Source organism: Oncorhynchus clarkii, chromosome 10 (assembly GCF_045791955.1).
Source record: "Oncorhynchus clarkii lewisi isolate Uvic-CL-2024 chromosome 10, UVic_Ocla_1.0, whole genome shotgun sequence".
Taxonomy (NCBI): domain Eukaryota; kingdom Metazoa; phylum Chordata; class Actinopteri; order Salmoniformes; family Salmonidae; genus Oncorhynchus; species Oncorhynchus clarkii.
This window is the reverse complement of record NC_092156.1, coordinates 65,149,534-65,176,785: the sequence shown is the minus strand read 5'-3', so window position 1 is coordinate 65,176,785 and position 27,252 is coordinate 65,149,534. Positions and strand designations below refer to the sequence as shown.

The window sequence follows — 27,252 nt, the reverse complement described above, 5'->3', positions numbered from 1 at the left end:
ATCTGTAAAGACATGATCCACTCCCAAGTATTAATTGTGAGGCGGTTGTAAAGACGGCCAGTAAATCTGCAGTCTGTCTTGATGTTGGCCACAGGCCTGGCCACCGACCAGACAGCCAAACATAGGGCTAGGGTGGGGTGAGCTTAGCCTGGCTTCGGAACTGAAGGGAAGTGAAACGGCAAAATACATAGCAAATTCAGTTAGGACACCAGGCTAGGGGGTGCGCGGCATTTAGTCATAGGAATTCCCAGATTGGCCTAGGGACTTTAAAATGGAGAAAAGTGAGAGTGCATTAAAAACTCCAGACTCCTGGCCTGCAAAATCATTATCCACTTGTGTCACTGGGCCTGATGTTGTGACGCAGTGTTTATATAGCGTTTGTCCAACGTTTTCCCCCTTTCTAAGAGTGGTTTGCGGACAGTGGATCTAAGGAATAAGCATTGATTCCAACCTATTCCAACCTTATTCAATGATCATCTAATTACCATCGACGTTCTATATCAAGCAAGGTCTGGGTCCTTCATTAAAATCTCTGCCTTTTTCCTCGATTGTTAATCACTTCTAATTCATGGGGATCAAAATAAGTATGTTTCAGGATCATTTTGCCCTCATTGATCCTGCTGTGGGCCTCCCTAACAAACTGCTGACACACTGGGAGAAAGGACAACGGCGACTGGCCAGGAAGAGGAGTTCTGGGGAATAATTAGGTATGATTATGTATCAAACTATGCTATATGTGACTTGAGACTGGGCCTAAATGTCAAAAAATACCAGCTTCAAAAAAGGGGAATACCGTTCGGCAAATCTTACTCCAATCTAGCTAAAAAAATATATATATATATATATATATATATTTTTTAAGTGACTTTACGTTAACGTCTTGCTCCTGTCTGGCAGATGTCTCAAGTAGACACCTGGAAATGCAAATGCGCTACGCTAAATGCTAAATGTACTTGTTAAAACTCAAACGTTCATCAAAATGCACATGCAGGGTATTGAAATAAAGCTACACTCGTTGTGGACCTAGCCAACAAGTCAGATTTTTAAAATGCTTTTCGGCGAAAGCATGAGAAGCTATTATCTGATAGCATGCAACACCTCAAAATGCCTGAATGCGACGTAAACAAAGATTTAGCTTAACCGGCGCTACACAAAACGCAGAAATAAAATATAAAACATTCATTACCTTTGACAAGCTTCTTTCTTGGCACTCCTATATGCCCCATAAACATCACTATTGGGTCTTTTTTTCGTTTAAATCGGTCCATATATACCCAAAATAGCTTTCTATGGAAGCAGTGTGATTCAGAAAAAAACATTGTTTTAAAACGCTGCGTCATTTTTTTTAAATTAAAAAAGTCGACGATAAACTTTCACAAAACACTTCGAAATACTTTTGTAATCCAACTTTAGGTATTAGTAAACGTTTATAATCTATCAAAATGATTACAGGGCGATGTGTATTCAATAGCTCCTCGTCTTCAAATCAATGGCTGCCAATGTGCACATTCAAAACATCCTGGTGGAGACCGGAAGAAATTGAATCCAGTTAGTTGGATTTACCAAGAAAAAACTCCCTGGAAAATGACGACAATGGCGACATCGTGTGGAATCTGTAGGAATTGCATGCAGGTCCATAATTAATTTTGTGCCCTTTTAACAACCCATGAAAGTGACGCATGGAAATTATTTTTAGCTTTCAGAGAGCAGTTTTTCTTGCGTTTTTCGATGAAACACACAATCTGTTATAGTCACAGCCGTGATTTAACCAGTTTTAGAAACGTCAGAGTGTTTTCTATCCACACATACTAATCATATGCATATACTATATTCCTGGCATGAGTAGCAGGACGCTGAAAAGTTGCGCGATTTTTAACAGAATGTTCGAAAAAGGAAGGGGTAGACTTAAGAGGTTTTAACAGAGGGTGTAACATCCACCTTATTCACCTAACCTGCTGTGTACGTTCACCTAACCTGCAACTAAAAAGTTGTAGCCGTGTTGAAGTGGTGTGTTTTCAGGGAATCTCTCTGGCGAACAGTAACCGCTCCAATGACATTGTACAGAGAGACCCAATAGGAGCCAGTGAAGGATGATTCTCTCCACTCCATCTGACCAGGCTTGCAGTGTCCCTTTCCTCTGACTAGACTGTCCTCTAGTGGGGAAAGACGGTACGATGCCTTCCCCTCCACTACAGCATGAGAAACACAGGTACTACTACTTCCTCTATTCTCAACAGAAAAGTGTCCGATTTAGGCCCACTGACTGCATGACGTCCTCAGCAACAAACCAAAACGCCTAGGCCGAGTAACCCACAGGCCTACAAGCGGCTATCCTCTTCTATTTTCAACAGAGAGGAATGTCACATTTGGCGTGCTGACGTGCTGAACAACAACAACAATGTTCTGGGTGGACCGGGTGGGTCCTCCAAGAGTGAACGATGCCTGTGAAGCCACAGCTTCCTGCCGCCCCAGGAACAGAACAGTGCAGGGTGGTTTCCTGTTTTCGTCCGGAGCTTCCGAAGCATGAATGACTGGGTTGAAGTGTGTGACTGTGACCGCTTTTTTTCTCTGACGAGGGAACGTACACACAGCGGCTCCTACAAACAGCACCATCCTACTACCCAGCTCTCACAGTAACAGCAAAGAACACGCCACAGCAAACTGAGTGCGTGTTTGAGTCATTTCACCCCTGTTCCCCACAATAAAGAAGCAACATCTAAAAGCAGAAACAAAATGGCCAGCAGGTTTTACTCCAGTGCCATTTAAACACATTACCCTGGTATTGTGGTATTGTGGTCAGGATCCCGGTATAACCGAAGACGTGGGCCTACGGGAAACTCAGGCATTTAAAGTCTGGTGGGCCAATAGATCATCAAGAGAGGAGACGGTTCTCTCAACATGTTATAGTATTTCTTACAGTCCAGTCTAGATGTATTCCCACTGCATGGATCCACTCACGATAAACTTTTCCAGCGTTAAACAAAAAAAAAAGCGCAGCGGATTCAATACCCTCCGAGCAGCCCTTTCATTACGCCCAAATGTAAGCTGACAGCGTGACGCGACCATTCCAAGCTGTGTAACGCCCCGCCACGAACAGAGAGTGCATCTGCAGCTAGTTTTACTATCCGGCTCTGTTAGCAATTGCTTAAAGCCGTAGAGTGCAACTGAAATGGCCCTACGGTCAAACGTGTTGCACTACATAGAGAATAGGGTGCAATTTCAGATGTAGCCTTAGTATATCAGCAGCCATTTCTACTGTCCTCTGCTGTCCTGTGTCATCAATTGTGCGCTGGTCATTTTCTTCCCCTGGCTGCTGGGCTGGCGAAAGGAAAGGGCCTTTAAATTATTTACATGGGATGTGTGTGGGTTGTGGGCGCTAGGGGACTGATTAAGGAGTGACACAAAGGATGACTGGTTGAATCCCAGGCCTCTTCTATTCTGCTGCTCTGCTGATGTGGAAAGTGCCTTGCTTTCACTTGAGGATATGACAAAGCCACGGTCTACTTGTCTTCTCCCTGTGCTCTGTCTGTACTTGCGAAGAAATGCTCACCTCTTCCAGGAACTGATCCCACATTTCCCCTACACCACTGCTTCACACCTCTTCTAAGTAAAAGACACAGCCTGAAATTCCAAATATGACCCGTCTCTTCAGGTGAATGAAGACACACCTAGCTCATCCTTTAAAAAGAAAACAAGAATCTTTTTTTGGAAGAATGAAGTCCAGTAACTCCCTGTACCTTGAGGAGAAGATGAAAGCGACAGCGCCTGTTGTGACGGGCACAGCAGTTCCTGTGGATATTACCTAATTACTATATCAAACATGGGGAGGTAACCAAGCTGGTCCTCTTCCCCCTCTCTTACCGTCTACAGACTGTAATTAAGTTACTTCCTTCAGGAGAGAGAGAGACACCAACAGCCCTGCTGCTGGGACTCTGCAGCAAAAGGTTTCTCTTAATAAAAACACAGACAGGCAGTGTGAGAACCAGAGGGAGCAGGGAGCAGGCGGTGCCACCAAACACACACAGTGTGAGAACCAGAGGGAGCAGGCGGTGCCACCAAACACACACAGTGTGAGAACCAGAGGGAGCAGGCGGTGCCACCAAACACACACAGTGTGAACCAGAGGGAGCAGGCGGTGCCACCAAACACACACAGTGTGAGAACCAGAGGGAGCAGGCGGTGCCACCAAACACACACAGTGTGAACCAGAGGGAGCAGGCGGTGCCACCAAACACACACAGTGTGAGAACCAGAGGGCGCAGGCGGTGCCACCAAACACACCGTGTGAGAGCGACAAACACTACAGCAGTTCTTAACTGGACACACACACACACACACACACACAGACTGTATTTTATCATTGAAATAAGCAAGTGATGACTGATAGCTGACGTGACATCCATTCATTGTAGCCTACACTGTTCTAATATTGATGGCAAGGTGAAAAGCCTTACACGCTAACCTCACCTGCCACGTGGAAGTTTGAAAGACAACAAAAAAAACTGGTTCGTTGGAGTAGAAAAACACACCGTTTTGCATGACTCGGGCTCCAAAAAATCTACAAAGAATATGCTAAAAACAATGACCATATGCATGTCAGTTAAAATAACAACCCAACGTTCAGCTGCCAGGACAAACTAGCCAGCAACAGCTAGCTTAGCTAAATGTCCAAGAACGTTTCATGTGATATTTTAACCTGCGTGTCATGATCGCCTCTGGACAGACAAAATCAACTACACGTAGCCAGTGTAGTCAGCATGTTTTTCAAACAACCCAACTTGCATACTTCTATTGCAACTGTTCTTTAAAGAAAAGTGTGCACCTCGAACTCCGCTCACCTGCTCCGACACGGTTTCTCACCAGTGAGCCCAGACGTATCAACCTTAGCTTGGGTTGAGGTAACATCCAGCTAGCATCCTGAGGAAACTGCATTGGAAGAATGAAGACTGTGCTCCCCTGGGATTCCAATCCAAACCTACCCATTATTAACACCCCCAGGTATGGTGTCACATTAGAAAACCGTCAGAGAGCCTCAGAATTGTAGTTTTAGAAGGCAGGTGAGCAGACAGGACCATCCCTTTAAATATTCAACAGTTAGCAGAGAGAGCACCCTGTATGAGGCTCTCTGTATGCTATCCAATCACTTTACCTTTAATTTACAAAAGCGTGCCAGCAATGAATTATTCAGGGTCTCGGCTGGCTGCACTTCGTCTGTAAGGAGGTAGAGCTCCCCACAGCACACACACACATACAATGGAAGGATGCACACATACTAAAAGGTGAACCCATTCTGCATGAATTCACATATTTGCTCTTTCATTAATCTTAAGTGGCTGGGGAGAGGCCGATATGAGAATCCACCTTCAAACTGGGGAACACACATCAGGAAACAAAGATGGTGAACACCTACTTCAAATTAATTAAAGTTACTACCAAAACAATTGTGCATGCATGTGCACAGGAAAGGCATTGCTTCTATGTGCCTTCGCCCCAACAGTGGGACACACACACACACACACACTACTCCTCATTAGTGATCTCATCCCCTCGAGGTTCCCTCCCTATTTGCCCACAGATGAGCCTGAGCAACACCGACAGCGACGCTTCAAAGTTAATAAACCTCCTGTTTCTTCATTGGTAGTTGTAAAAAAAAAACTCCCCTGACGCAGACGTGTGAATGTGAGGCTTCCTGCCTCTATCCCTGAGAACAATGAGAAGGGCTGGGAGGGTGGATCTCTCTCATTCCACTCCCCCGTTCATCCCCTCTCCATCTCACCCTCCTGCTCGCTCACTCCCGCTCCCCGCGTATCATTTCTCTCCCTCTTTCGACATTGTTCCCTTCCCTTTCATTCCGGAGGAACGACACACGGCTAACGCTTCCTGAGGAGGGATCTGGTACAATAAACGCCTCTCCAAATGGTTCAGGGGGAGCCTGCCAGAGGATGCTGTTATACAATGAACTGCTTACTCTGGTAGTCAAAGGGATCCTTCGGGATTTTGGCTATGAGGCCCTTTATCTACTTTCTCAGAGTCGGATGAACTCGTAGATAACATTTATGTCTCTGCGAGCGGTTTGAAGGAAGTTGCTAAGTAGCGCAATTTGACTGGAAGTCTATTTAATGCTTAAGTCTCAGACTGCTAGCTAGCAGATCCCCATAGACTTCCAGTCATTGCACTGACGCTAGTTAGCAACTTCCTACAAGCTGCTCGCAAAGACATAAAAATGGTAACCATGAATTCATCAGAACCTGGAGAAGCATTGCCAAAATCTTGAAGTTACACTGTAAATTCATTGTCAGAGCAGGTCTAAGAGCAGGACCCAACTCTCGCAACTAATGTTCAAACTTGGTAGGCTCATTTTGGATGTTACAGGCTAGGCTAGCCTTCTGGTGTTAACCTATACAGTATACTGAAAGCTAACTGTTCCTGGAGATATGTTGCAATGTGAAAAGTAGTCAAATGTTGGAGTGACTCGTCATATTAGGTTAAATATTGTTTGATATCCCTATATGGAAGGTATGAGAACAAAGGTACAGGTTAGTGTTGATTTTATTCTCTCACCTAGAGACTAAGCCTAACAGAAGCAGTCCTCAGTAACATAAAGAGGCTGTAATAACGTATCAGGATATCTCTGTACCGGAGGAGAAAGGGGCAGGAGGTAAATCACGAGGCGCTGTCGAGCGGGCTCACAGTTGAAAGCCGAATGAAGTCGTGGTAAAATGGCCACACAGTGGAAAGACGGTCATGAATACTAAGATAGTGAAAAGACAGGAGGAGGGAGGGATAAATCAGCCTAAAAGGGGGGAAAGCTTAATTGAGCATTAAGCCTCCACCGAGAAGTCAATGAAGGAGAAAGAAAGGAGTCTAATTAGCTAGCTATTAAATATCTGTCTGGTTTCCTGTAGCCTCAACCCAAAAGAAACACACACGCGCCTCTACAGCCCCCCCCCCCCCCCCCCCCCATTCCCATGGGAGCGTAAGTGAAGCAGTTAGGATTCTCCTTGTCAGCCCCACACAGTGCACATACACACTTAACATCTGTACTGTGCATAAAGGTATGCAGCTGGTGATCATGGAAAAATCCACCACACCCACCCTCCCTCCCTCCCCAATCCCCAGGGAGAGGAAGTGAAGCGGTTACTCACGAGTCTCTCGGTCAGGCCACACTGGGGGTTGCTATCCTCTCCTCTCCCGGCCTGGCCCCACTCTGTTAGGGCTGTCAGTGGAGGCTGAGTAGAGAGAAGGGGATGTCAGTGCATCGTGTGTTAAACAATCTGAGGTCATCACAGAGTCAACATGCCACAGGGCTGTCTGGGGTGAGAGAACGTAATGATCTCCCCTCTCTCTCCCTCAGGGCTCTAAGGGTCTCTCAGTTCCATGTGTTTTAGTCTCATCCTGGTATCTCACAGTTTATCCCCCTGAAACCCAGACCCCCATAACAGATACAGCAAACCTCCACTCTCCCAGTCTCCCACAGACGGGCCCAGTTATACTCACACAGGGCGATAAACAAATGCAAAGACGCCTTAAGACAGAGATTAAGTCACACACTTGGGACTTACGTAAAGATACAGACAGTGAGCTATGCAAAGAAAGAGTTGTATGTAGCAGGAAACAGGCAATCTAGGATCAACGCCGTATAGGTGAACATTCCCATGTGAAGGTGAGGCCTTACAACTCGACTACATAACCCGACTACACCATAATAAAATCACTACTTTACTTCTACAGTGGCTATACGAAGTAACAGGGGTGTGTCGGAAATGGCACCCTATTCCCCATCAAGGAGGACACCCGGGGTGTTTCTTGATCTTTCTGACACCGAAGGTGTGGGGAATTCCTTCCGGGAGCAAGCTACAGAATAATTTAAAAAAAACAACAGGTAGACAAAAGTCAAAAATCCAGGCAGGAACAGACCGGCTGAATACTGACTATACCGGTGTCAACATGCAACTGTGAGGCAGATTGATTTACCCACAGATAGTGGCTCATTAACATGTAGTAATCAGCCATTAATTCACAAGGGGCAGCTGCACACTTCGGGCCTAGGCCCTACAGGCTGGGTAACCACGTGCAGCAGGAAAGCAGCATTCGGCTATACAGGGTGCAGGTCTTCCCTTGTCTTATCTGCAGTATATGGCTACCCATTAACTGGGTTTGGTAAGTTTGGGATGTGCATGTTATGGCACTCTTGTATGTTCCCTTTTCATACTGTATTCAGTTGCCATAATCAACTAGGCAAAACCTCCTGAAAGCAGTAATGTGGGACGGTTGTTGGGCATAAAAACCCTTATGCTACATTGACGACAGGCTCAACAAGGCAACTCTCTCGGGGGAAGAGCTCTCTTTCTGTAGTGTGCGTAGACGAGGGCCTTGCTGTTAACCGCCGGAAGCAGACCGACAGTTGCTGTTGGACAGCCACTTTGATGCATCCCCTCAGGTTCTCTGAGCCTCTCTAACCCCACTGGTGCCCCTAACCCAGTCCTTATGGCAAAGTGTTTAACTTTCCTCCCAGCTGAAAGAGAAGACAGGAACACGAGCTGGGTCAGACTACTCTAATTTGGTTCTCTGGTGAAGTTAGTTTCTTCAAGGGCCGATTTGGAGAGCTATTCTTTGGCCTGACAGGGGGTTTGAGACAAAGAAAAAAAAAAGTGCAGTTTGATATGGGAAGCGGTCTGAGCTCAAGTCGGGCAAAAGTCAACATGTAACTTGAGCAGCCACTGGGGATCTTTTGGCAAGGCAGACCAGTTGTACGAGGCACAGTTATCGGCTTCCAACTCCCGTCAGTTTCTACCTCTGAGCGGCTGCCAGTGCCTAGAAAATAACCCCTAGATATGACAGGCTATCCCATCACAACAGCACTAGGAACATGGACAGTGCCAAGGGAACAGGCCAGGGCTTGCTGTTGGCTAACTGGGTGTTAACACCAGACAGAGCCGGACAGGAGTCCTGGGAAAGAATAGCAGAGGCAGACTATTCAGCTGGTTAACAGTGGATCACCGTGAGACAGGAGTGTGCATGCATGTTTGAGACAGCAGATCACCGTGGCTGCGTTTAGACAGGCAACTCAATTCTGATATTTTTTCCACTAATTGGTCTATTGACCAATCAGATCTTTTAACATCAAGAAAGCAGTTGGTTTATGACTCTCAGGAGCCTATGGAATTATAAGAGACGAGAGAGGGAAGTCGAGGTTAGATTGTAGCACCATTATGTAACTTGGCAGCACAGCAGCTAGGAGATGTTTACAGATTCTGGTGAGAGGTTCCAGACACACACGGAGACAGAGAGAGCACTACCGAGAGAGAGAGAGAGCGTGCGAGAAAGCGTGAGAGCCCCCGAGGGAGCACAAAAGCGAGAGCCCCCGAGGGAGCACGAGAGCGGGAGCCCCCGAGGGAGCACGAGAGGCCGAGAGAGCACAAGAGAGAGACCAAGAGACAAAGAGAGAGAGAGAGAGAGAGAGAGACCAAGAGAACAAGACCATCATCATACCACCCAGCTGTGGAATAGAAACTCTGTTCATCTCATCTCTATGTTGAGCCCAGAGGCCAAATAAACTTGAGCTGCTGATAGTAAGAGAATGAGCAAATCCATCTCATTTCACAGGTTTCCATAAGTTTGACAGTTCCCAGCATTCCTTTCCTGTTTTCAGATGACCGTTTGTAGTTGTCTGGTAGTCAAACCGGCGACAACTGTGGCCATTTTCATTTTCTTTTTATAGAAATAAAATACAGAAAAATGTAAACTTGGGAATGACCACATGAAGTCTTTGCTCCAAAGTTCAGAGTCCAACATACCAGGACCAGCGTCGACAAGGAAAAATATTGCAATCCATCCAAAGAAAACATTGTATATATCGGGGTCAAATATGTATTGTTGGACAAGAGAGAAAAGATTCCCAGACAGTGCCAAGATCTGAGAACAGAACAAGTTCATCTACAGCCTTCCGTTGACGTCAGCTGCTCGCCAGGCCAGACGTTAATATTTATATTACAAAACAGAGTGTTGGCGGGGGTGACTGCTGTTCACCGTCAGTTTGGTCTGACTCTAATCGTCCTGTTAAAGTGAGCACAAAAAGAGTGCTGTCGGAAAAACGCTGAACAATAGGTTAAAAAGGTACACTGATTGCAGGACCATCGGACGAGTCGGCCCTCGTTCTTCAATGACAACATGTGGTCTTATAGACAGCCACAGGCATCACAAAATACATCACAAAAGTCTATTGAGAGTCCCTGTATACTGGTTCTATTGAATCCCTATTGATTTGTTCTCTCGTAAAAAAAAATCTGTCATTGAATGAAGCTGAAGCATGTGTCCACAGCAGGAGGGAAGCATGCGGTGTTGAGTCGTTGGGTAATCTCAGAATCTGATTCAAAGCAGAGCGCAGCATGTATCAAATCAAAGTCACTTTGATTCAGAATGGCAACAACAAGTACGTACACACACACATTCAGAGTGACCCACTTACAGAGAGTCAGCGGAATCGAAAGAGGAGATGCAGGCTTCCACATTGACCGGGGAGGGTTTTTGTGAGTGTAAGCAGTAGACCTTTCCTTGTTATGGTCGCAGTTGGCCAGAGAGAAGCACTAGGACAAAGTGCACTGCGTGAAAGGTTGTACGGTCCAAAATAGCGAAAAGTTCTCTCCCCTTCTCCTCTCAACAGGCCTGTAACACATGCTGCCAAGCTTGGCATTCCATAAACCAACAGGCTGACATCGTGACCACAATATCAGGTGGATAACAAGGAGCACTTTCTAGGAACAGCTCAGAGGTTCCCAGAGACCTCTGTCTGTGTCTGTCTGTCAACACAGTACAGAGGTAGTAGACTCCTGTCCAGGTCAGCTGTAGTCTGTAGAATTGAAAGACTGCCAACAGAAAACTTGCGATGAGTTCTAGAATCTTGGTCCATTGTCAAGACATTCTGTTAAACCCTGGGTGAGAAGCATTAGGGTGTAGAACGACATAACCAGCAATGAACACAACATTCGAAATGGAGGCCTACCTATTACACTATTTAACAACACTAATTCAACAACATTCACTTGCCTCATGCGATTGTGTGTCCTCGAAATGCAGTCCTCAAAACGCAGATGAACGAACAACCTGTGCTTGCCTTAGGTCTTCGAAATGGATGAATTCGCTTATTTAATTAAAGTACTTTAACCTCCCAGTCAAATCAGCCTCTCATTAACCCGCATTGGTTTCCAGTACGGTACATCTTTAAAAGAGCATTATTCACTTCAGGCCTCAAGAGAAGTCTGGTAGGCTATAAGCTAAGGGAGAGGAGACCGGGAGACCACCGCAGCGAAAGCAGCTCTTGATGGGATACTTCGTTCACAGGGACTCAGTCTATGGTCATGATGAGCCTCAACTTCAACCTGGTCGTGTACTGTGACTGTCACACTACGAAGGCAAACCAAGCCATATTGGGCTGACCTGGTTACCACATCCACCATAGTTGGACAATGTGAAGAGAAAACAGAGGCAGTGTAGTGTGAGTCACCCAATAATGTGAAACCAGCCAAAACACCTAACTGGAGCCCAGGAAGACCTCACTTATTAACTCACCGTCTGTAACAGGTGGTTAGTCTGGAGGTCATTCACCCAGCAGTATCCAACCCCAGCCTGGGCTCTGGCTAATCCAGGTACGACTGTAGAGGAGCTGAAGTATCCCCAGACACACTGTCATCCAGATGGAGGACACCTGGCCAAGGCACACACACACACACACACACACGGAGGTGAAACAGATGGGCCAAGACTAGGGGTGTATGTATGTATGTATGTACGCATGGACAAAGCCATCGATCACGTGACACCACTCATTCCCATGTGAAGACTCAATAGCGCATTGAAGCCAAGTGAAGTCTGTTAAGATGGCGTCTCATGAAGACATAACATGCGCTGTTAGAACTACTCCAGGAAGTGACGTTGCAGACTAGCTCAGTGCTGCCCCCTCTCACTGAGGCCGAACAGAGTACTGCAGGCTGCCATTAGCAACTAAATTATCATTATAACTTCTATGTGCGATTTTAAAATAATCAGTTCAAAGACATACATTTGGTTTATTAGAAGCAATCGGTACCATGATTGTGTAAATACATTTTTTTAAGACAAATAATTTTTTTCATTCACCTGAATGAGGGACCGTGTTTTCTGCTAACAATGCTTGCCAGTACCGTGGTCGGACTTGTGAGGGGCAGTCTTTTTCCCCTAGCTGATACAATTACCATATAACCGACGGTTACGGATGATATTAAATAACCATTAACCGTTTATTAAAACATTTATGTAATACAATATTTTGTTTGTGGAATGAACAGCTAACTGAAGACTGGATAGCCGGGCATTCGTGTATGAATTTTGACTTGTGAACTCATGGGAAACTCGCAATGGCTGCTTGGTATTGTCTTGCAATAATTTTTCATGGGATTGTAGAATATCCATTCAAATGATGTTAACTGATGTGGCTCATGCAATGGAACATATTTTTTGTAATGTCAGTTGAGTTGAATCAACAAATCACAGCGCATATTGATGGGTACACCTCCTGCTTTGCTCTTTGCCAGTCCACCCACCCATTATGCCATCATTGACTTGAATGGGGACACCCGTGCCATTCATTCTATTTCTATGGCAGCACATGAAGTCAGGAGCGGAGGAGAGGAGAAAATGTGCGCCCGTATCAAAATGTTTTAATAAATTGCTATTCGAACGGTTATTGCGGTTACTGCGGTCATTTGGCTGGCCAATTACCGTCATTCAAAATGTCATGACAGTCACAGCCCTAGCCAAGATACAGGTAGCCCCGGATTTTGACGCAGTTACCTTGTCCAGTGAACTTGGCCAGCACAACAAACAGACATTATAGCTGGACTGGACAGAAGGTAGTAGAGGGAATCAACCAAGAGAAAGCTCAAATCCCAGACAGAGTTTATACAAAGTCCTTTGTTGAATGAAGACAGTGAATAAAGGGAAGGAGGATGCATTCAGGAAGACCTGATGGATAAAAACATGACATGGATTACACTAGGCATCCTTATACCAATCCCACCAGTATGCAAACTGTCCAACGCAGCCGCACTACTAAGGGACACCAATAAGATTAGACAAGTGGAAATATGTCCTTTGGTCTGATGAGTCCAAATTTGAGATTTTTGATTCCAACCGCAGTGTTATGTGAGACGCAGAGTAGGTGAACAGATGATCTCCGCATGTGTGGTTCTCACTGTGAAGCATGGAGGAGGAAGTGTGACGGTGCTTTGCTGGTGACACTGTCAGTGACTTATTTAGAATTCAAGGCACACTTAACCAGCAGGGCTACCACAGCATTTTGCAGCAATAAGCCATCCCATCTGGTTTGCACTTAGTGGGACTATCATTTGCTTTTCAACAGGACAATGACCCAATACACACCTCCAAGCTGTGTAAGGGCTATTTGACCAAGAAGGAGAGGGATTGAGTGCTGCATCAGATGACATGGCCTCCATAATCAGTCGACCTCAAACCAATTGAGATGGTGTGGGATGAGTAGGACTGCAGAGTGAAGGAAAAGGAACCAACATGTGCTATTATTTTATTTAACTAGGCAAGTCAGTTAAGAACAAATTCTTATTTACAAAAACGGCCTAACGTCGGACAACGCTGGGCCAATTGTGTGCTACCCTATGGGACTCCTAATCACGAGTGGTTGTGATACTGCCTGGATTCGAACCAGAGTGTCGTGACGCCTCTAGCACTGAGATGCAGTGCCTTAGACCGCTGCACCACTCGTGCTCGGGAGCTCCCGAGTGAAAAGCATTCCAGGTGAAGCTGGTTGAGAGAGTGTGAAAAGCTGTCATCAAGATGAAGGGTGGCTATTTGAAGAACCTCAAATATATTTAGATTTGTTTAACACTTCTTTGGTTACTACATGACTCCATATGTGTTATTTCATAGTTTCGATGTCTTCACTATCGTTACACAATGTAGAAAATAGTAAAAATAAAGAAAAACCCTTGAATGAGTAGGTGTCCAAAATGACTGCACTGGGCCTTTAATGTTCTTTGTTTGTGTTATTAACAGGTGGTTTGTGACCTGACGTGACAGGCCAATCAGCTTTACAGTCCTATGAAGTGCTAGATTGTTCTCAGTGGAGGAAGAGGAAATAAGTTACGACATGACCCAGAATAACCAGTACACATTATCAACCACACAACGAGGCTAGTTTAGGGATAATCCAAAGAAAATAAGCTACTGGGAACTACAGTAAAATCTGTATACTGATGCAAGGCACATAATCTACATCAGAAAACACACACTCAATCTCGGGGGCTACGGTCCTTCTCAGAGAGTAAAGTAACATCCATCACTATACATGGGTTTGAAGATGCCATAGAAACAAACTAGCACTCTCTCCTTACAAGGACCATGCTACAGTTTCTCCTCTACCACCCACACCATGAGGGAAGCGATTGCCTCAGCAGGGCCATAAGAGTCGACACACTTCAAATCAACAGCGTAAGGTCTCTCGAGTGGCAAACAGGCGGACCTACGCACTAAAAAAAAGAAGAGAAAAGTACATCATGCACACAGACACAGGCCTATGCAATACGTGAACAAACATCCTACTTCAGAAAAATGCCGCAAGGCTGCCAAGACAGATGTACTGTAATGTCTGTAACGCAGACAACAACGTCTGTGATTTGATGTGTGTATAATTCCCAGACCGTTTCCAGATGTGCTCGACTGAACCTAGCCAGGGCCTTTATTCACAAAAGCGTCTCAGAGTACGAGTGCTGCTGGTCTAGGGCCCAGGTTTTGACTAATGAATAAAACCGAGGGACCTGATCCTAGATCAGATGCTTTGTGAATACGGGCCCAGCCCTTGTGCTGCTCCTTGAATTTGTTTTTTTAATGCATGGTAACTGGAGTGAGGTCTGTGTTTACGAAACAAGTCCAGGCCCCAAGGAGGGCCATGGGACAAGGAAAAATCTCCACTTACAAAACAAACTATTCCTACACGTCTATCAACAGTAAACCACCTTGACCTTTGGGGGAAAGCAGACATCGCAAACAATGTATGGGCATGTACAGGATGAAGTTCGGTTTGGTTCAAAGGGAGTATATTTTTGTTACAAGCCCTTAATATGTGTAAGTAGACATTTCACAGTGAGGTCTACACCGGTTGTATTCGGCGCACGTGACAAATAAAATGGGATTTATTTACCTAACTTTTATTTGACCCGGTATGGAGGACAATGTCTTCTGAGCTCTGACTCTTCTACCATAACAGTCTAGGCTTAGTGGCGTAAGATCCCTGGTCATGTCCTCATAACAGAGAGTTCCCTGTAAGGGCGTGATCTTTGGGAGGTCTGGTATTTCTCCAGGCAGGGCAGACGTGTTCTCACAGCTGTAGGCTATTTACTGAAAACACACAGCAAGAAAGGTAAAAGAGCAAGTAGGTGAGAGCCTAACCACTGAATAATAAACCAGGTCTTGTCAGGTCACACCCGACATGACCCAACTGCGTGAACTAGACCTGGGTTCACATACTATTTGAAATCATTTAAAATACTGTATCCGTGCTTGACTGAGCTTGACTGTTCCAAAGGAACTACCGGTCGAAGTGCAAATGCCACCCACCTGGCAGTCCAGCAAACAATTAAAGTATTTGAAAGATTTCAAATAGTATTTGAACCCAGGTTTAGCTGTGAGAGGTGACGCATTCCACCGCCGGTCTGTTGTCGTGTTACTCAGGCTTGGTAGTCATGACATAGCAGAAGTCAAGATATTTTCCCTGACTCAAAACAACAGTCTGAAACCTGGGGGTGCCAAGCTAAGGGTGTAAGGGGTTATAAAAGCCTTAATGCAAGGGCATTAAAACCATGTATGTAATGCGTGTGTAAAGCCCATTAGTCAACAGTGAACAGAAAGGCCACGTGTGCCTTAATGAGATTATTTTTTTATGTTTAATTTTTAAAATCAGTGGGGTTATTAGTTTGGGCAATATACATAATAGTTCAACAGGAACCTCAGTCACTAATTGCCTCCCTTTCACCTGTATTTTCATGGGGTGAAAATCTTTTTCCCAGTACAAATTGGCCCTATGCTTTAGCAGTATACGCCACTCAAAGTTGGGCAGCAGTGTCATACGGAAAAGAGACCTGCTTCATGGGAGCCTCTCCTAGTGAATGAACATAATAACTAGTCCTACTACAGCTAGCCTAGCCCAGCTGTAAACACCAGGCAGTAAGGAGAAAGACATGGGAGCATCTCCTAGTGAATGAACATAATAACTAGTCCTACTACAGCTAGCCTAGCCCAGCTGTAAACACCAGGCAGTAAGGAGAAACACATGGGAGCCTCTCCTAGTGAATGAACATAATCACTAGTCCTACTACAGCTAGCCTAGCCCAGCTGTAAACACCAGGCGGTAAGGAGAAAGACATGGGAGCCTCTCCTAGTGAATGAACATAATAACTAGTCCTACTACAGCTAGCCTAGCTGTAAACACCAGGCAGTAAGGAGAAAGCAAGGAGAGACTGTCTTCAAATTACTGCAGGAATGCGGAGGGAATCATTTCCTCTCCACCTCCTTCTCATTCTCATTCTGCGGCATTTCACACTGAGTCGTGGGTGAAATCCGACGGTCCCCGTGATGCTACCTTTCCTCCAGAGGCGAGGGCCACAGCAGCGGAGGTCTCCACCAGCAAAACACGGATCACATTTCATCCACACCGGGTAATGATAATGAACGCCGGGACGGGCTGCCAAAAGCTTCAGTTACGGAGGAGAAGATTGGCGAGAAGAAGTAATAAAGAAAATGAGTGAGGGAGGGGCGGGGTGGGAATGAAAGAATGGAATAATACATGTTGAAGAGAGGAACGACCACAAAGACCTTCCAACACAACACGCCTTGATACCATCTATTTCAAGACGGGTTTGTTACGGTTCTTCTAGTGCAGGTTTTTCAGGCACCGCCTTACTGCACAAGGTTGGGGTCTTTGGCAATGTCAATCACAATTCCTTCCCAGTCAAATGAATAATAGATCTTACTTTGGAATATGTCTTGAGTACATCTTGGGGCAAGGCCCGACACTTATATCTGAAGAAAACTTGGTACGGACTACAAACTGTCAAAGAACTATAACATTTTAAATGAAAACGTCCACTTGCTAAGTGAAACCGCAGGTGTTAAAGATCGACTGAACTTCTTGATTTGGCCTCCTTTTGAAGATTGCTCATTAAGAAACGCTAGCGGCCATGACTCAAGACAAACTGGGGTTGATGTTTGATGCGGGTGTGTTATGTGCGCATATCGTACCCTGGCAGGTACTGTTTGTCCCTCCTGAGTCACCGTAGCAACAACACAGCCACTTCCTCAAAATAGTCACCTCAAAATAGTCCAAAGATAGTCCAAGATGAATCAAGAAAAACGCAATTAATTTAGACATTTTTGTTGAGGTTTTAGTCATGCAATTTTACATCTAGCTATGGTGTTTGGTGCAGTATTTCTCAAGTAAAAACAGAAACCAGTCAGTGCACTGCATGCAGTCTATCGAATCGGGACAGATTCCTGAGAACAATAACATGTCTACAACTTCATCATCTGCAAGTTGTCAAAGAACTGCAAATAAAGCACAAGCTGCTACGAGCTGTTTATCGGTGCCCAAAATCACTAGCTAGCTAGCCAAGTTACATTTCCGTTTGTCAATTAAGCTATCAGGTACATTTAGGGCACAATCAGGTTGTCAAGTCCTGTGTGTCCCGTGTGATTTGTTGCCATTCTGTTTAATACAACCTAACTGTCTATTACCAGAATGTGAGTGTGTCTTGGCAGTGTTTCATATGGATTCATGTCGTTAAAAAACAGGCCGGACACAAGATGCTCTCAAATGGGGTGGCAGGTAGCCTTCGTGGTTAGAGCATTGGACTAGTAACCGAACGGTTGCAAGATCAAATCCCCGAGCTGACACGGTAAAAATGTGTCATTCTGCCCCTGAACACGGCAGTTAACCCACGGTTCCTAGGCCGTCATTGAAAATAAGAATGTGTTCGTTTTTAAGTGACTTGCCTAGTTAAATAATGGTAAAATAAATGTTTTAAAAAATACAAAAATGAGTTTTGGAAAGTTGGCATTTGGGATTCAAGCGCGCTCTGATCGCCTCAATTCTTATTTTGCCACCCCCCCAAAAAGTGGCAGACCTAAGTAACCATTTATTTTGCCTTTATTTCGACAGTGAGTCATGCTGTGACCCATGTCTCTTTCACAGATGCACACACATCAACACACACCAACACACATCAATATGTGACCACAATCAAACACATCAGCAAGAGGCCACTCCATAAAGGGCTTAGGGCCAAGGGGTATTTCAACATAACATTGTTTAGTGTTGCCTTACGTAAACAAGTCTGAGGCGCTGTGTAATGGGACAGGTCTGTCTCACTGTCTGGAGGTTCCGGCAGCTCTGATTGGATGGAGCGTGCGCAGTTGATAGCGCGCAATCAGCACAGCTGCTTCTCTCGTGTTAGTGGGCACCTGGGCGAGCGGACATGATCGTCATCCAACCAAACACTCAGTAAGTTGTGACGAACTCAAAACTCTGTTTTGGGCGAGACTGACTATTAACAAAACGATCCTGTTTTTACATTGTAGTCAATTTTGACACTAGAATAAATGTTTGACTAATATCGATGCCACAGAGGCCGTTCAAAACCAAAGATGGTGTAATGCCATCAAGTTGCTCTTTAGCACAGAGTTGATTTACAAACGGCATCACCAACAAAGATAGCTCAACGCATCGCAAAGCTCTCTCAGATGAAGTCACTAAACTAGCATCTATGACACAGTGTGCTTAAATAACACCCATGTGACATATGACATTCGCTGTAAAGCCTGATCTCTTCAATTCTTACAAAGAGGAGCATAGACAATGGGCCTATTGATGGGCCAACATTTGCCAGGCATATGGTTCCTCTTTCTATGTTTTTCTAAGGTCCATGCCCTCCCCCCCAAGGCAGAAAGGAATGGACAGTGGGAGGAGTTTTGAAACAAACCCATTATGGGTCAGGGGAACCTTTGAGTGGCAGGGTTGACAGTATCTGGATAGATTGGTAGTGTAGGGGGATAAAGGAATGTAGAAAGAAGGGTAGGATAGGGAGAGGCCTGAGTGATAGTGGGAGAAAAAGTTAGAGAAATAAGAGCAAAACATTTGAAAATGAAAAGATAAATAATTATGACGATTGATTACGACTCGTGGTGTAGTTGAAAGTAAACGCAAGTAAACCGTTCACCCACCATTGTTTTGCCCAACAGTTCACCCACCTTTTGCAGATAAACACATTGAAAGTATAGGAAGGGTGACTTTTTCCCTCTGCGAACGGCACTCAGAGTTTACCCACCTATTTCTTTAACCACTACGTCACTGATTACGACAATGATTAAGAGACTCTCTTCATATGAGGTAGCCTCCCTAACTAACTGATCTCTCGTGGCCCTACGCCTCTGCTTTGGGGGCCACAGCAGAACAGAGCAACAGTCAAGCCTCTTCAGGGAGAAGCAGAGCCCTGGCCTGACTCCAGCCACCCCTCTCTCCCCACACCTCCCCTCTCTGGAGTTCACCGGCAGACAGATGGGGCTACCCTACACAGCTCAAAAAAGGCATGTCTTCATTAGGCCAGACACGATGAATAAACAGACCCGGGTGGAAACACTCTGCCAACCATTCCCTTCTTCCCTGCCATCTCTTAGCCTCTCTCTCCCCCTCCCTCCTTCAGTTCATAAACACTGAATCCTAATCGACTGTTTCACACAACCGCCGGTCTCTGGCACATTCACCCACCCCGACTTTGAGAGCTCGGCCGTACAGAAGACTGCCCCTCTACTCCCACTCGTTCTCCTTTCATGTGAAGAAGTAGAGACTGCACCAGTTAGTGATCCACTGACAATGAAGGAAAAGGAAGGAAATATCAGATCCATTTTGGCTGAGTGGCAACAGTCAGACCTGGAGACTAACAGGCTACTACTTATACAGCGAAATATAAGAACATCAATACCCTACTGCGGCATGCCTTTTAAGTTATCTAGCCAAAGTCTCTTTGTTGAATGTTGAAGTAGCATGTGAGCCTAAAGAAGACATAGCATGTGGATGGGTCCCAGAGCGCTGACGTGTATAGTCTCATACCTATCAACAGCTATTCATCATTTCCCCCCAAAGTGATTCTGGAGACGAGGAGAAAATGCAGATTACATTTCCTAAGGCAACAGGAACCATCATCGCAGTGGCTGAAATCCAACACTGTCAGCCGAATTTAAAGCACAGACAGAAAAGTACAGACACCCTATTTCTCAAAAAGGTGATGGAGAGTTGGAGGTCGACCAATGGAGACAAAAGGTTCCAACTTAAAGAAACCGAACAATGCAAAGCCACAACCCTATCCATTCCGGCGTAGACTAGGACTGGATCAAGAGGATGGTAACCCATGCTACTGTGGGAACCTGTGTAGTAAGACAGTCTCTTTTACATGTACTGCTGCTAGGCTTAGCATCATGGGGAAGTGAAAATAGGACTTTAATACCCAGGCCTAGCAAAAGCCACACTAAGACGTTCTAAACGTAAGAATCACCTCAGAGCTCTAGTAAGACGTAGGCCACTAGAATGCTCCAATTCATCTGTTAAATCTCTAAAAGCTCCGAATCAGACCGGATAGTAAAAACGCTGTGTTGTTATCGTCGCTGTGAAATCCGGAGAGGAGTATGAGCTCCAGATGTTGAAGGTCAGGAATGTCTTGAGTCGCTAAATCAAATTCATGCTGCTGTTGGAACATTCTTCGATCATCAAAGCACGAACAATTGTGCTACCACAACAAATTCTCAAGCAGCTGCAAATCAGTCATTTTGCAAAAGGGAATTTTTTGGGGGAGTTGGCAGTGTTAGGACACATCTAAGTTGATCAAGGCCTACACGAGTCATGTTGTTGAGGCATTTGCCACGATCTTCTAGAACCTAGATCACGTGTCAAACTCATTCCACAGAGGGCCGAGTGTCTGTGGGTTTTCACTCCTCCCTTGTACTGGACTGATGCAGACACTTGGCCCTCCATGGAATGAGTTTGACAGCCCTGTCCTAGATGCACTGCATCTCAATGTGATCTAACATGGTATCATTACAGTGAGTTTCATGCATTTCCTTGCCGATTAAAAGCCAGCTGTAGAGTGCAGCGACAACCCCTTCTCAAACTTCCGGCAGCATTTATAAGCCACAGACCACATCATGGCATTGGTTGTTTCAGTGGCAGGGCACAGTGCAGTGGAGGGAGCTGCCTCGTAATTACAGAGTGGCAGCTGCTAGAGGCTTAGATGGGATTGAACTCATCATTGGACACACCATTCCCTCCCTGTAATGATCTGGGCCTGTACCTTCCACACAGATGTACTTTTGCCCGTGGCGAGCGATCAAGCTGGCTCACCCCAAGGCCTCCCCTGGCTTTGGATTACACAGGTGACAGTAACAGTGGTCTAAATAAAAAAAAGTTGTAGAGGTAAAAACCTGTCACCATAGAGCTTAACACACTACTGAGGCGAACAGAGCGGGGCCACATCAAGCTGTACTAAGCTGGGCTGGTTACACATCCAATATGCTGTGAAAACGGAACATCTCTTCATCTCTGGGAACTTTTTCTCCTGTGGTCCCTCTCTGAAACATCCTTAAATCTTCTTCCATAACTCCACTGGGCATCCTAGCGGAGCGTTCAAGTGTCTGCCTTATCCCACTAGGCTAGAAAGTAGCCCATCACTCAGTCACTGGTGGAAACAGAGGGGCTCTTTCACCTGCTCTGGAGGAGGGGAAGTTAAGCTAGGTGAGGGGCTTTTTTTTGGTTGAAAAGGAGCCTGACTAGAAGACATCCTGACAATGAGGGCCAGTGTCTGCTGTCCTGGCAGCAAGGGAGAACTGTGGGAATGGATGGATGAAGCTGAAAAGGTGCAGGCAAGTCCTCTCCTCCCGTCTCCATGCTCTGTCCATCTTCCCAACTCAAAACTCATACTCACCAAAAACCTACTTAGGATATTCAGAGGCTATCGAATCAGACTAAGTAGGCCCAGTTTTAGAGGTCAACCACCACTGGTAAACAGGGGCAGGGTATGATATATATCCATAGAAATATAATTAATAGAACAGGCATGGTACCGCTGTACCCGCGAGTTTACCAATCAAAATTGTCACAGTTACTCACAATGGCTGCCTGGGGTTGTGACGCAATAATTTCCAGGCTAATGTAGAATGTTCAAGCAAATTATGCTAACTGATGTGGCTCATGCAATGGGATGTATTTTTGTAATGTCAGTTGAGTTGATTCAACAAATCCCAGCACAGATTGATGGGTCCACTTCCTGCGTTGCTACTATGCGTACACTCAAAATTGCAGCCAGTTCATCCATTACGCCATAATTTACTTGAATGGAGATGCCCATTCTATTAATTATATTTCTATGATTATTTCACCCAATTAAACAGCCAAACCTCTGGCCTTTCCCTTGCCAGGCATCACTTAGCAAACACTTACCTGCCTCCCAGCATAAGGATATTAAGAGTATCTGGGAGGAAACAGAAACTGTTTGGCCTTCTGTCCAAGCTGTTAGTTAAAAACACAGCCACACAAAGGGCTGGGTTAAACTCGTCTGTAAACAGTACCAGAGATTGACTTATCGTCTCTAGATTAGTACAAAACAGTTATTTCAAGGGAGAGTGTAATAAAATTGATGACTGTTCTAATGATGCAACTGTATTTAAACACTAAGAACCATATTTCAACAGAAATGTAATCCAGTCCAAGGACTACTGGAAACCTGACAGACTATTATTACTGTAGGCCTACCACAAAGCTAACACATACAGTTCCTGTTTAAACACACTACTTGCCCTGTTCATTCTGGTGTAGCGTTACAAAATTCTGTGAACTTTCAATAAATTCCCTGGTTTTCCTGAAATCCCGGTTTGAGGATCTCGGGATCAGGAGGGAATAAGCAGTACATTTTGCAACCAAATTCTGGTGACCTCTCCTCACCATAGGAGACACTTCCTTTTGGTATAAAGAGAGTTTCACATACCATTACATATTCCCGCTATGCAGCTCATACTTCCATGATCCAATGACAGAAGCTACAATTCCATTCAATTATGTTCAAGGAGGGCCAAACACTAGGCCATTTAAGTCTTATGTTTTTCATTTAGCTAGGCAAGTCAGTTAAGAACAAATTCTTATTTACTATGAAGGCCAAACCCGGACAACGGTAGATAATGGTACAGCAGCAGAACAGGCTATAGGGGAAAAATCTAACCCCAGGGTTCGAGTCACATTCCCTACTTACCGTTCCTCTCCAAGTGGAACGGTCCGACTTTCAACTTTCAGAGATTAGCATTTTGCAACCAATGACTGCATAGAAGTGATCATTGAGGCAAATTGGATTAGGCTAATATCAGAGTGCACATCATGCTTGTCAAAGCATGGCAATAAAGAAATAAAAAGTACCCATATGTTTGGAAGACCCAATACACCCAGTGTGTTCCACACTGTTCTGCAGAGGGAGCCCAGACAGCTGCTATCACTGACAGACAAACTATTGTGCAAAAAAACTATTTCACCGAAACACATTCTTTTAGGGACTGTATGCTGTGCAGCGTAGAACTTTTCCCAGGCAAAGCCATGCGGGCTGCCTTCCTCCAGCTCACTGAGATACTTCTGCCACAGAGGTACCAGGAGGGACTGACTGTGTGTGTGTGTGTGTGTAACTAATTAGCCCCGGAGCTAGGGTTGTCAGTACTTCAAAATCCCCTGGTATACGGTGTATTGTCCAAGCCTACCCAGAACTCTGTGGTCTCCATGGGTGCTTCCCAAATGGGGAATAGGGTGTAGGGAATAGGGCGCCAATGCCATTTGGATTGTAGCCCCTGTGAAACACAAGAGCCCATCTATAACCCCCTACATAAAAGGACAGCTGTCTCTACAGTGACAAGAAAATGAGTTACGACATGCCGGGCAGTGGCCAGGCATGGGTTCTTCTGAACATACGTTCCCCCTCAAATAGAGCATTTTACACTGCCCATATTCCGCTCTGAAACTGTCTTTGCTCCTATGCTTTTGAGGACTATTTGCCGAGTCAAAATTAGAGAAACGGGAGAAGCTTACAGCCAGTTGCCTTATAGCGTGATATTGTTGGGGACCTGGACCCTGTATGGACCCCCAATAGAGAGGTGGGCTGCTCCGTTTGGGCCCTAATGAATGTGTGGCACAGCCCACCCAGGGAAACAAAAGGGGGAGATTATCCAGCCCTGCTGCAATTAGCAATGTGAATGTGAATGTGTATTTCTTGGATGAAAAGAATCTCAATTGACAAATGACACTACTTCAGGAGGCCGACAGAGAAACACACACATCCCTCAAATTGGGTTTCAGATCATACGCCACATTCTCTTGACAGAATGTCAAACACTGGAGATAAGAAACCAAAATCAGATGGGTGTTGATCTGCGCTACAGCTCATCAGAAATGACCTGATTAGTAGTGCTGCTCTACGCTGATGTCTACTACCCCACAGAGATGAAAGGAGAGAGCAGATTAAAGTGGCCATGCAACAAACTGGAGGCTGAGGCTCTGTGATGCTGTGATCTAAGGGAGATCCTGAACAGTGGGTGGCCTGGCATCTCGATATAAAGTCCTAGACTAGCGAGTGTGCTTCAATGTCAATTCACAAGACAACAATCAACAGAGCTAGAGCTCAAGACGTAGGCATGCTTTTAAATTAGTACAAGAGGTGAGGAGTAACACTACTTAAAAAAGGCAATGTAGCACCTATTTCTCAATGCCAAAAAAACAAAAAGAAGCAGTAAAACCAGATGGGGTGTGGTATATTTTGTTGTTATTATATTGTTGAGTTTGAGTTTCTCTACAACAACAAAAAAGAAACATTCCCACAACACCCTGCGGTGAGCGTCACACGGTGAATGGAAAACTTTTGTGAGAATGAGGCGGGCGAATTGTGTGTCTACTCAAATCTGTAAGGCACATTTCATCCCTGAGACCTTCCACAGCTATCAACAATAGCTGGTACGGGCTAGTAAATATCCTAAACCTAGCCAGTTAGTGAGCAAGCTAAAACGGGGAGGAGAGGGAGGAAATAATTTACTTTATTTAATCTGCTGCTTTCTAATAAATTTTTACTCAAATAACATTTTCCACATAATTTCAGAAATTAGATTTTTATTATATTAAATATAGTAAATGTCTCAATATGTTCCTCCGCCGTGTACAGTAGACTACAGACAATATGTTCCTCCACCGTGTACAGTAGACTACAGACAACTTGTTCCTCCACTGGGTACAGTAGACTACAGACAGACAATATGGTCCTCCACCATGTACAGTAGACTACAGACAGACAATATGGTCCTCCACCATGTACAGTAGACTACAGACAATATGTTCCTCCACCGTGTACAGTAGACTACAGACAGACAATATGGTCCTCCACCGTGTACAGTAGACTACAGACAATACGTTCCTCCACCGTCCGTGTACAGTAGACTACAGACAATATGTTCCTCCACCGTGTACAGTAGACTACAGACAATATGTTCCTCCATCGTGTACAGTAGACTACAGACAATATGTTCCTCCACCGTGTACAGTAGACTACAGACAATATGTTCCTCCACCGTGTACAGTAGACTACAGACAATATGTTCCTCCATCGTGTACAGTAGACTACAGACAATATGTTCCTCCACTGTGTACAGTAGACTACAGACAGACAATATGGTCCTCCACCGTGTACAGTAGACTACAGACAGACAATATGGTCCTCCACCGTGTACAGTAGACTACAGACAATACGTTCCTCCACCGGGTACAGTAGACTACAGACAGACAATATGGTCCTCCACCATGTACAGTAGACTACAGACAATACAGTCCTCCACCGTGTACAGTAGACTACAGACAATATGGTCCTCCACCGTGTACAGTAGACTACAGACAATATGTTCCTCCACCGTGTACAGTAGACTACAGACAGACAATGTTCCTCCACCGTGTACAGTAGACTACAGACAATACGTTCCGCCACCGGGTACAGTAGACTACAGACAGACAATATGGTCCTCCACCGTGTACAGTAGACTACAGACAATATGTTCCTCCACCATGTACAGTAGACTACAGACAGACAATATGTTCCTCCACTGGGTACAGTAGACTACAGACAGACAATGTTCCTCCACTGGGTACAGTAGACTACAGACAGACAATGTTCCTCCATCGTGTACAGTAGACTACAGACAATACGTTCCTCCACCGGGTACAGTAGACTACAGACAGACAATATGGTCCTCCACCATGTACAGTAGACTACAGACAATACGTTCCTTCACCGTGTACAGTAGACTACAGACAATATGGTCCTCCACCGTGTACAGTAGACTACAGACAATACGTTCCTCCACCGTGTACAGTAGACTACAGACAATATGTTCCTCCACTGGGTACAGTAGACTACAGACAGACAATGTTCCTCCACCATGTACAGTAGACTACAGACAATATGTTCCTCCACTGGGTACAGTAGACTACAGACAAACAATGTTCCTCCACCATGTACAGTAGACTACAGACAATATGTTCCTCCACTGTGTACAGTAGACTACAGACAATACGTTCCTCCACTGTGTACAGTAGACTACAGACAATATGTTCCTCCACTGTGTACAGTAGACTACAGACAATACGTTCCTCCACTGTGTACAGTAGACTACAGACAATACGTTCCTCCACTGTGTACAGTAGACTACAGACAATATGTTCAGTTTGAGACCAAACAAGCAATGAAATGTCGATTCGGTGTACCAAAAACAAGGCTTGGGAAGGCTTGGGAAGTATACCATATACCGGGGTATCTGGAAACAGCCACGGGATGGTTTTTCAATAAATGTTAAAGCTACTTTAAGTAAATACTTGCAGTCAACATGTTAGGAGATAAAGCATTCATTTTACCGGTCACAATCATTTTACATTATGAAGCCGTAGTTCCCCAGAACAGTTTAGCCAGTCACCGGTTTGTTTGTAAACAGCACAACACGAGAAAGCGAGAGCAGGTGAGTCTAGCTGTGACAGGGTCGTGTTCTATATTGAAAGTCAGTGTTTTTTGGCTTCAATAGGAATCCTCAGGGATGTGCAACTATGGTTATCCTTCACAGAAAAAAGCTTTGTTTTCATCA

The 27,252-nt window shown here is 45.0% G+C and overlaps 1 protein-coding gene across 2 annotated transcripts in view; it reads right to left on the bottom strand.

The window, feature by feature from the left end:
- Positions 1–27,252, bottom strand: part of LOC139419006 (F-box/WD repeat-containing protein 7) — a 189,346-nt gene that overhangs the window by 144,601 nt on the left and 17,493 nt on the right. Inside the window, exon 2 of one of the 2 annotated variants that reach the window (XM_071168814.1) lies at positions 7,146–7,229. The exons of the other annotated variant lie outside the window; for it this stretch is intronic. The gene's annotated coding sequence lies outside the window, so the exon portion shown is untranslated. The remainder of the gene's footprint in view (positions 1–7,145; positions 7,230–27,252) is intronic. 2 annotated transcript variants of the gene reach the window in all.